Source organism: Arachis hypogaea, chromosome 14 (genome assembly GCF_003086295.3).
Source record: "Arachis hypogaea cultivar Tifrunner chromosome 14, arahy.Tifrunner.gnm2.J5K5, whole genome shotgun sequence".
Taxonomy (NCBI): domain Eukaryota; kingdom Viridiplantae; phylum Streptophyta; class Magnoliopsida; order Fabales; family Fabaceae; genus Arachis; species Arachis hypogaea.
This window is the reverse complement of record NC_092049.1, coordinates 130,287,403-130,296,456: the sequence shown is the minus strand read 5'-3', so window position 1 is coordinate 130,296,456 and position 9,054 is coordinate 130,287,403. Positions and strand designations below refer to the sequence as shown.

Here is a 9,054-nt window from a genome sequence, read left to right as displayed (position 1 = left end):
TTGAAGACATGAAAGACCAGTTGCTCATTATGCACTCTAAGCACTAATTCACCCACTTCTACATCAATCAGAGCTCTTCCAGTGGCTAGGAATGGTCTTCCTAGAATTATAGAGGCATTCTCATCCTCCCCTGTATCAAGAATCACAAAATCTGCTGGGAGGAAGAACTTACCCACTTTCACCAAGATATTCTCCACTAATCCGTATGCAGGCTTCATAGATTTGTCTGCCATCTGTAATGCTATCTTTGTGGGTTGTGCCTCTTGGATATGCAGCTTCTTCATCACAGATAAGGGCATTAGATTTATGCTTGCTCCTAGATCACATAGGGATTTCTCAAAGGTTGTGCTCCCAATGGTGCATGGAATTTGAAAGCTCCCTGGATCTGGCATCTTCCTTGGCAAGTTATTCTGAATGACAGCACTACATTCCTTAGTCAGGACTACTGTCTCATCTCCCTTTAAACGCTTTTTCTTTGACAACAGCTCCTTCATGAACTTGACATAGATAGGCATTTGCTCCAAAACCTCAGCAAAAGGAATATTGATTTGTAACTTTCTGAAGATTTCCAAGAACTTTGAAAACTGCTTTTTCTTGGTCTCCTTTTGAAGTCTCTGAGGATACGGCATCTTAGGCTTGTACTCAGGAGCCTTTGGCAGTGTAGGATAAATGTCAAGAGAGTCTGGGAATGGGTTGTCTGCACGCTTTGGAGGGGCGTGCTCTACTTCTTCCTTCTTCTCATCTGGAGCTTCTTTTTCAACTACATCTTCATTGACCTTGGTTTCAGAGTCAGCTACTTTACCACTTCTCAATTGAATAGCCTTGCAATCTTCTCCTGGGTTCACCACTGTATCCTCTTGAAATGTACTTACAGACCTCTCAAGTATTTGCTTGCTCAGTTGGCCCACTAGCACCTCTAAGTTTCTAATAGAGGCTTTGGTTTCCTGTATAACTTGTGCTTCCGTACTTGCCACTTGTTCAGTTATTACAGTGATAGCCTTGCATTCCTCTCTTGGATTTAGAATTGTGTTACCAGGAAGGCTGTTAGTGGTCCTCTGATCAATTTCATTAACTTTTGTGGCTAATTGACCCATTTGAATTTCCAGGTTCTTGATGGATGCTCTGGTTTCCTGTCTAAAACCTGTTAATATTGCTTCTAAATCATTGTTCTGTTGGAAACCGCCCTGAGAACTATTGTTGAAGTTCTGAGGTCTCTGAGGTTGGTCCCTCCACCCAAAGTTTGGGTGATTTCTCTATCCCGGGTTGTATGTCTTAGAATATGGATCATTGTTGGGATTCCTAGGACCACTCCCCATGTAATTCACCTGTTCATAAGAAGGTTGAGCATAATCATGATTATCATTTTGAACAAAATTACCTGCCATGTCATAGGAGATTTCTTGGGGTGGATTTTGAGTGTTGATAGCTGAGACTTGCATGCCATCCTTCTGTTGAGTAAGTAGATTTATCTGTTGGGACATAAGCTTGTTTTGAGCAAGAAGGGTATTAACAGCTTCCACTTCCAACACGCCTCTCTTCTGAGCGGTCTCAGAGTTCACAGGATTCCTGTTTGATGAGTATAAATATTGGTTGCTTGCAACCAATTCAATCAGCTCAATAGTTTTCTCTGGTGCCTTCTTCTTGTGCAGTGAACTGCCTGCAGAAGTGTCTAGGCTCATCTTTGACATCTCTCCTAAGCCTTCATAAAAGATATCCAGTTGGGTCCACTTGGAGAACATGTCAGGAGGGCATTGCCTAGTCAGTAGCTTGTATCTCTCCCAAGCTTCATAAAGAGTTTCACCGTCCTTCTGCTTGAAGGTCTGAACCTCCAACCTAAGCTTAGTCAACTTCTTTGGTGGGAAAAATTTAGTGAGAAACTTTGTAACAACCTTTTCCCAAGTATTCAAACTCTCTTTTGGTTGGGAATCTAACCATAGCTTTGCTTTATCCCTCAGAGCAAATGGGAAAAGCATGAGTTTGTACACCTCTGGGTTTACTCCATTTGTCTTCACAGTATCACATATCTACAGAAAATCAGAAATAAATTGATTTGGATCTTCATGAGGAAGTCCATGATACTGGCAGTTTTGTTGCACCAGGGTGACCAATTGTGGCTTCAACTCAAAGTTATTTGCAGTTATAGGAGGCACCACAATGCTTTTTCCATAGAGATCCGCAGTAGGGGCAGAATAAAAGCCAAGCACTCTTCTCTGCTGATCATCCCCATTCGAATTTACCACATTGGCATTAGCATTATTATTTGCCATAGTGGATTCTGCAGCCTTACAAAGTCTTGCTTGTTGTAAACGTCGCCTGAAAGTTCTTTCAGGTTCAGGATCAAAGTCTAAGAGATGTTCTTTGTCTCTATTCCTGCGCATACACAAGCAGAAAACAAGAAAAAATGGGACTCTCTACGTCAGAGTGCAGAGAAGTCCCTGTGAGGTAATCTGTGTAAAATAAAAAAATAAAAATGCTAAATAAATAAAAATTCGAAAATTTTAAAAATAAAAATAAACAGGAAAAATTAAAATAAAAATAAAAATAAATAGAGGACACCAAACTTAATTTCAGAAATTAAAGAAAAATATTAGTGCTAATTTTTATTTATTTAAATAATAATTTTTTTTCTTTTTTTTTTAGACAAAAATAAAGTAAAACTAAAAAATAAAAAATATAATAAAAGAAAAACAGAATAACACGACAGTAAATAAAAAAAACGAAATTAAAAGGAAGTAAGAAAAAAAAAAAAAGAAAACAGGGATACGGGGAATGGGAAATATTAACGTAAAGAAAGAAAAAAATGAAAAAAAAATAAAAATTAAAAAAAATAAAATTTAATAATACTAAAGAAATATAATTAAAGAAAAAAAATATCTAATTTAAGCAATCAAACAATGAGTAGTTGTCAATCACAGTCAATCCCCGGCAACGGCACCAAAAACTTGTGCGGTATTTTACAACCACACTTACTAACCGGTAAGTGCACCGGGTCGTACCAAGTAATACCTTACGTGAGTAAGGGTCGATCCCACGAGGATTGATGGATTAAGCAACAATAGTGTTTGATAGGATTAGTTAGACAAACAGAAAAGAGTATTTGAATATTCAATCGTGCAGAAATTAAAATAGTAAAGTAAATAAATTGGGAAGAGAATATGGAGAAAATAGTTAAGGGTTCAGAGTTATCTATTTTTTCTGATTAACTTTTCTTACTAACTAATTTAATTATGCAGGATTTAATTTATGGCAAACTGTATGTGACTAGACCCTAATTCCTTAGACCTTCCTAGTCTCCTCTAAAATTCATTAACTGCCAATTCCTTGGTCAATTAATTCCAATTAGAAAGTGATAATCAATTTCTAGTTTATATGCCACAAAAAATCTGATTATCCAAGAGGTAAAAGGATTATATGTCACGTATCCTATTAAATTCAGATAATTAAAATTTAGGAGAAATAGTTTTCAAGCTGTTGTTCAAGTAAAGAGTTTTTCCAAGTTTTACAAGAACTCAAATAGAAAGAGGGTCATACTTCCGTTCCACCCAAATTCATAAAATAAAGAGCGAAAACAATTCTTAAATTATAAATCCATACATAAATAAAATAGAAAAAGCAATAAAATTAATCCAAAGAAATAGACAGAGCTCCTAACCTTAACAGTGGAGGTTTAGTTGCTCATGGAAAAGAGAAAATAAGGATTCAGGTAAAATGTACAAAACTCCAATCTGATGGCATCAGATCCCTTTTTATAACTAATCCTAATAAATTTAAAATCTAATATTTAAAATTAAACATAAAATAATATCTTTTCCTAATTTAAGATTTGAGTTTAAATTTGAATTAATTAACAGATCTTCAGTTGATGGGTGGGGACCACTTGTTCTGTCCATTCTGCAGCTTCTAATATGTGTTTTCGGGGCTGAAAATTGAGTTAAAACAGCCCAGAAATCGCCCCCAGCGTTTTTCTGCATTTTTTGCACGTGGCGCATGTGACGCGTCCGCGTCGTCCACGCGTTCGCGTCATTTGTGCAGATTCCAGTCCACGCGATCGCGTTATTGCGATTTCCTCCATTCCGCGCGGTCGCGTGAGCCATGCGTCCGCGTCGGTATTCGCTGGTCATCTCCTTGGCTTCTTCTCTTTCTCTGCAGAAACTTCATCAAATCCATCCGAATGCTACCTAAATTAAATAAAATTGTACAAAACTCAAAATAGCATCCATAGTGGCTAAAATATAATTAATTCTTAATTAAACTCAACAAATTAGATGCAAATTCACTAGGAAAAGATAGACAAGATGCTCACGCATCAAACGACGTGAAGAGGGCTATGTATATCTGAGTTGTCAAGGGAATGAGAGTAGGGAAATGCCAATGACATCGTTTTATCAGGATCCTATCTTGTAACTTTTGCACCTCGTTATACTCATTTCTCATGTTCGGTAAAGTGCTAAAACCATGTAAAGTTTTGAAGATTATATCAATTTTCGAGGACGAAAATTTTTATAAGGAGGGTAGAATGTAAAATCCCTACAATACCGCTTGTTCCTCTTTTTTTCAAACCAAACCCTAACCCTCTTCTAACACACTCACTCACCTCTCACTACCGCACACACTCTCACGCCCCTCACAGCACGCACACCCAGACTCTGACGGAAAAAAGAAAGAAAGAAAAAGGAAAGAGAGAAAAGGGGAGACTGCGACAAGAGAATGGAGGAGGAAGGCGGGAGCTGTCCACGCCGAGCCACCATGCGAGGAGAGAGAGTCGCACCTCATCACCGCCAGCCTGGAGCACGCCGTTCGTGTCCCATCGCGTTGCCGCCAGCCGCGTCCAGCTCGTTACAGTTGCGTCGCCATCAGAGGCCAGAACCGAGAGAGGTGCGTCCGAGAGGAGGGACGAGTGCGAGAGAGGAGACGCGGAAGAAGTACTACCGCCGTTCTGCCTCGCCGCCGTCGAACTGCTACAGCCGCCGTGCCTTGTCTTCGTCGCCGCTAAGCTTCAACCGCCGCCATCTCTGTTGGGGTTCACCGTCATTGCTGAATGAAGAAGGAGAGTTTGAGTCGGCCAGTGAAGGGAGGAAGAAAGAGTCGCGATGGAGGGTAGAATGTAAAATCCCTACAATACCGCTTGTTCCTCTTTTTTTCAAACCAAACCCTAACCCTCTTCTAACACACTCACTTACCTCTCACTACCACACACACTCTCACTCCCCTCACAGCACGCACACCCAGACTCTGACGGAAAAAAGAAAGAAAGAAAAAGGAAAGAGAGAAAAGGGGAGACTGCGAGAAGAGAATGGAGGAGGAAGGCGGGAGCTGTCCACGCCGAGCCACCATGCGAGGAGAGAGAGTCGCACCTCATCACCGCCGGCCTGGAGCACGCCGTTCGTGTCCCGTCGCGTTGCCGCCAGCCGCGTCCAGCTCGTTACAGTTGCGTCGCCATCAGAGGCCAGAACCGAGAGAGGTGCGTCCGAGAGGAGGGACGAGTGCGAGAGAGGAGACGCGGAAGAAGGACTACCGCCGTTCTGCCTCGCCGCCGTCGAACTGCCACAGCCGCCGTGCCTTGTCTTCGTCGCCGCTAAGCTTCAACTGCCGCCATCTCTGTTGGGGGTCACCGTCATTGCTGAATGAAGAGGGAGAGTTTGAGTCGGCCAGTGAAGGGAGGAAGAAAGAGTCGCGATGGAGGAGCCGTTCACCATCGTCGCGTCTGCTGTTGCCATCAACAGAGCTCCTCGTCAGGGGAGCATCACCGACGTCACTACTAATGAACCGTCTCCGTCCCTGTTGTGATCTTGCTCAGCCCTACGCCCCCTTCATTCTTGTCTCTAAATCAGCACAATTTTTCCCCTGTTCTGACTCCATGTATGAAACTGTAACGCTTCCACCTTTACTCTGCTATATTTTCTTCTTTTCTTACATGCTCTGGTTTTAATTGCGATAATATATCTCTGTTTTAGTACTATCGCCCTACTTTTGTTGCGTTTCTGTTGGAAATTATCTTGAGTACTGGTATTAGTGCTATCATGGAACGGTTGGAGCTGTTGATGTTATGATTACATCTGCGATGTAGCCGTGGAAGTTGCTGCCACCGCCTCGATCCAAATTCTGCGCTCATTCATTTCATTTTACTTCAATCCTCTTCACCTTGGATTCTGGCACTCCGGGTTCGATATCTTCAGTCCTTTAGGACCATGTTGTGAGTAGGCTTTACATTTATAATGGTTTGGTTTTACGTCTATAATTATTTTGATATATGGGACTTTGAACTTAGTTATACTCACAAAAATTATTATCAAATGATTTTAAATTGGTTTTACTAATTGATTTATTAGAACTAAATATTTATCCTTGTGAAGCTCATTTTAATATGCACATGAGACTATATGTATGTTTGAAAATAAAAGTTTATATTATCTTAAAGCATTTGGTTTTATTTGAATATGTATTTTTGAAGTATTGGAATTTGGTTGGTACTCACTTATTTTGGAATTGTAAAATATGGTTGAAATGCCTTAAGATTGAGAAAATATGATTGAATATGATTCGGATGAGAAAGTATTATCTGATTTGATTTGATTCGATACCTTATATATTTGAAAGATCAAAGATTTGTTGTATTTGAAATTATATATTTTGAATTGGTTTGGGAGGCTCGTATTAGAAAACCGTAGTTAACGGCGGTTATGACGTTAACCTAGATGCATCTGGCTCAGACCTCAGCTAGCAGGGGCGTTGCTAGCCTAACGTGTAGGCCACACGTTGGATCTGTTAGTCCGTACGGACACACGAGAGGAAAGGGCTACCCTTAGAGGTGGAGCCGCCTAAGTGTGGACTATTTGATTTTATTTCTGTATGAGAACTCCCTTATTGATTCATATATTCATATAAATTATTATTTTCTAACTAAAATTATTTTTATGATAATGTTTATATGGTCTCATGTGGATTATAGATGTATTGTCTAGTCACTGGGTTGCAAAACTCATTCCGTTTTTCTAAAAATATTTTTCAGGAACAAATACTTGAATGTGTGAGCCTTCTATTCAAGAGTAATGATATGCAATTGGTACTTCATTTTTGTTGAGTTCTTAGACATCATATGCTCCATATGTCACAGGCAGGATCCATCCATATCTATTTATTTTACCTTTTATTAAAAATATGAAATTATTCATTTTAGAAACTGTAAATTTCTTTAAAATATTTGTAACTTTCTAATTTAATTTATATTTGAGTCTGATAGGCTTGCTAGGGAACTGTTTCCTAAGCGCCGGTCATGGTTCATTTTGGGCCGTGACATGATAGAACAAGACATTGAGTTGATGATGAGGAATGGAAGATGAAGATGGCTTGGAAATTTGGTAAATTAGAAGCTGAAATTAGGGTTCTAAAAATGGGGAGAATTTTGATGTTTGTGTTCATGCTACTGATTGTAATTGGTGTTCTTGTATTAAAGCTGGATAGACAGTAGGGTCAACTATATCTAGCAAAAAACAAATGACATGCATGTTATATGCATTCCTTGTTCATGTAGTTGTTCCTATCCTTTTGTTTGAAAGAAATGGAAATTAAGGTGTTTGATTATATGCATACTTCTGTTCCTGGACTTCTTTTTAATGAAATAGAAATGGACAGCACTTGAACTAGTCTTAAGTTTGTAACAGAGGATAATATATAAACAAAAGGCTGAGAAAACTCAATTGAATAAAATCATAATTCATAATTCATATTCATATTGGTAATGTTTGATTCAAAAAAGGCCTTATAGAGCCAAAACACCAGCAAAATAGATACAAAAAATAGCCTGCTTTTCCTAAAATTCCCAACACTGGGACAATGTTTTAGGCATTGTAAACAACATCAGCAAAATAGATACAAAAAGACAGCCTGCTTTCCCTAAACATAATCATCCTAATCTTCATTTTTTGTGTCTGGGTGCCTTGAATCCAGGATTCGGCACAAACTTCATGAAATTTGCAAGCCTTGTAGCAGTTCCCTGTGTTGCACCTTGCATAGGGTTAGGTGGGGGATTCCTTGATGTATGACTACTTCCTAGTGGGGTAGCAGCAGGTGGGGTGGTTACTGGTGGATTGCTACTTCCTGAAGCTGGTTTTTCACAACCCTTGGCTAACTTTCTTTTTAGAGGGAGCTGTGGCGGCCTAACAGGTGAGGGTAGAACCTATCAGCCAAAAAAAAAATGTAACATAGTTAGTAAACTAGGTAAGGATGTGAGTATGATAAATTTAAAATCATATAAGCTCGTGAACCTGTTGAGAGTCATCAGTTGCTTCCAAGGGTGGTTGACTTTGGTCAAGATTGATTTCGGTTGGGGCTTCTGGGACAGGGGCAGCAGAGTTGGCCTGACCTTCACCACCATTAGTAGCAGTGGGTTGTGCAGCGGCAGCCTCTGCAGCAGCAGCTTCTGCAGCTGCAGCAGCCTCTTCGGCAGCAGCCCTCTTTGGACAATTCCTTCTGGTGTGTGCTGCTGCGCCACAACAACGACATCGACCTTTTTTATATATTCTTTTCATCTTCGTCTTCAACTTCTTACTCCCACTTGGCTCCTCATCTGCATCTTTTCTTCTTTTTTTCTTAAGTGGTCCGGGCTTGTTTCTAAATTTTGGTGCTTGTGGTCTGTTATATGGTGACTTTTCCCATAGTGCTTGACCTGGAATTGGATTGATATGGAAGGCATATGTGTTATTATATGCTTCCATGGTCAACCACTGATGACAGTAGTCCTCCGGTCTCTTACCAGCCCTTGCCAGTGCAGCACACGCATGCACACATGGCATCCCTAAACAGCATTCACACAACAACGAAGACAACAACAGTAAGCCTGCAACAAAGGTTGATAATGATAATAAGACTAAGACAATGAATTTAAAAAACATTACCACTCAATTGCCAGAAACCACATGTGCAGAGCCTCTTTCCCAAGTCCACAACCATGTTGGTCGGCCAACCATGTACTTCGAACTTTTCATAATCTGCATCACCAGACCACATCGGGACCCAATTTTTTGATTCCTTCCGTATATTTTCTAACCTGCTACG

General features: G+C 40.0%; 1 non-coding gene across 1 annotated transcript; it reads left to right on the top strand.

Annotated features, from left to right (window-relative positions):
• The first annotated feature begins 1,737 nt into the window (after positions 1-1,737).
• Positions 1,738-1,841, top strand: LOC112745816 (small nucleolar RNA R71). The gene has a single exon (XR_003173726.1). It is a non-coding gene; the product is annotated as a small nucleolar RNA R71 (small nucleolar RNA).
• The last annotated feature ends 7,213 nt before the right edge of the window (positions 1,842-9,054 follow it).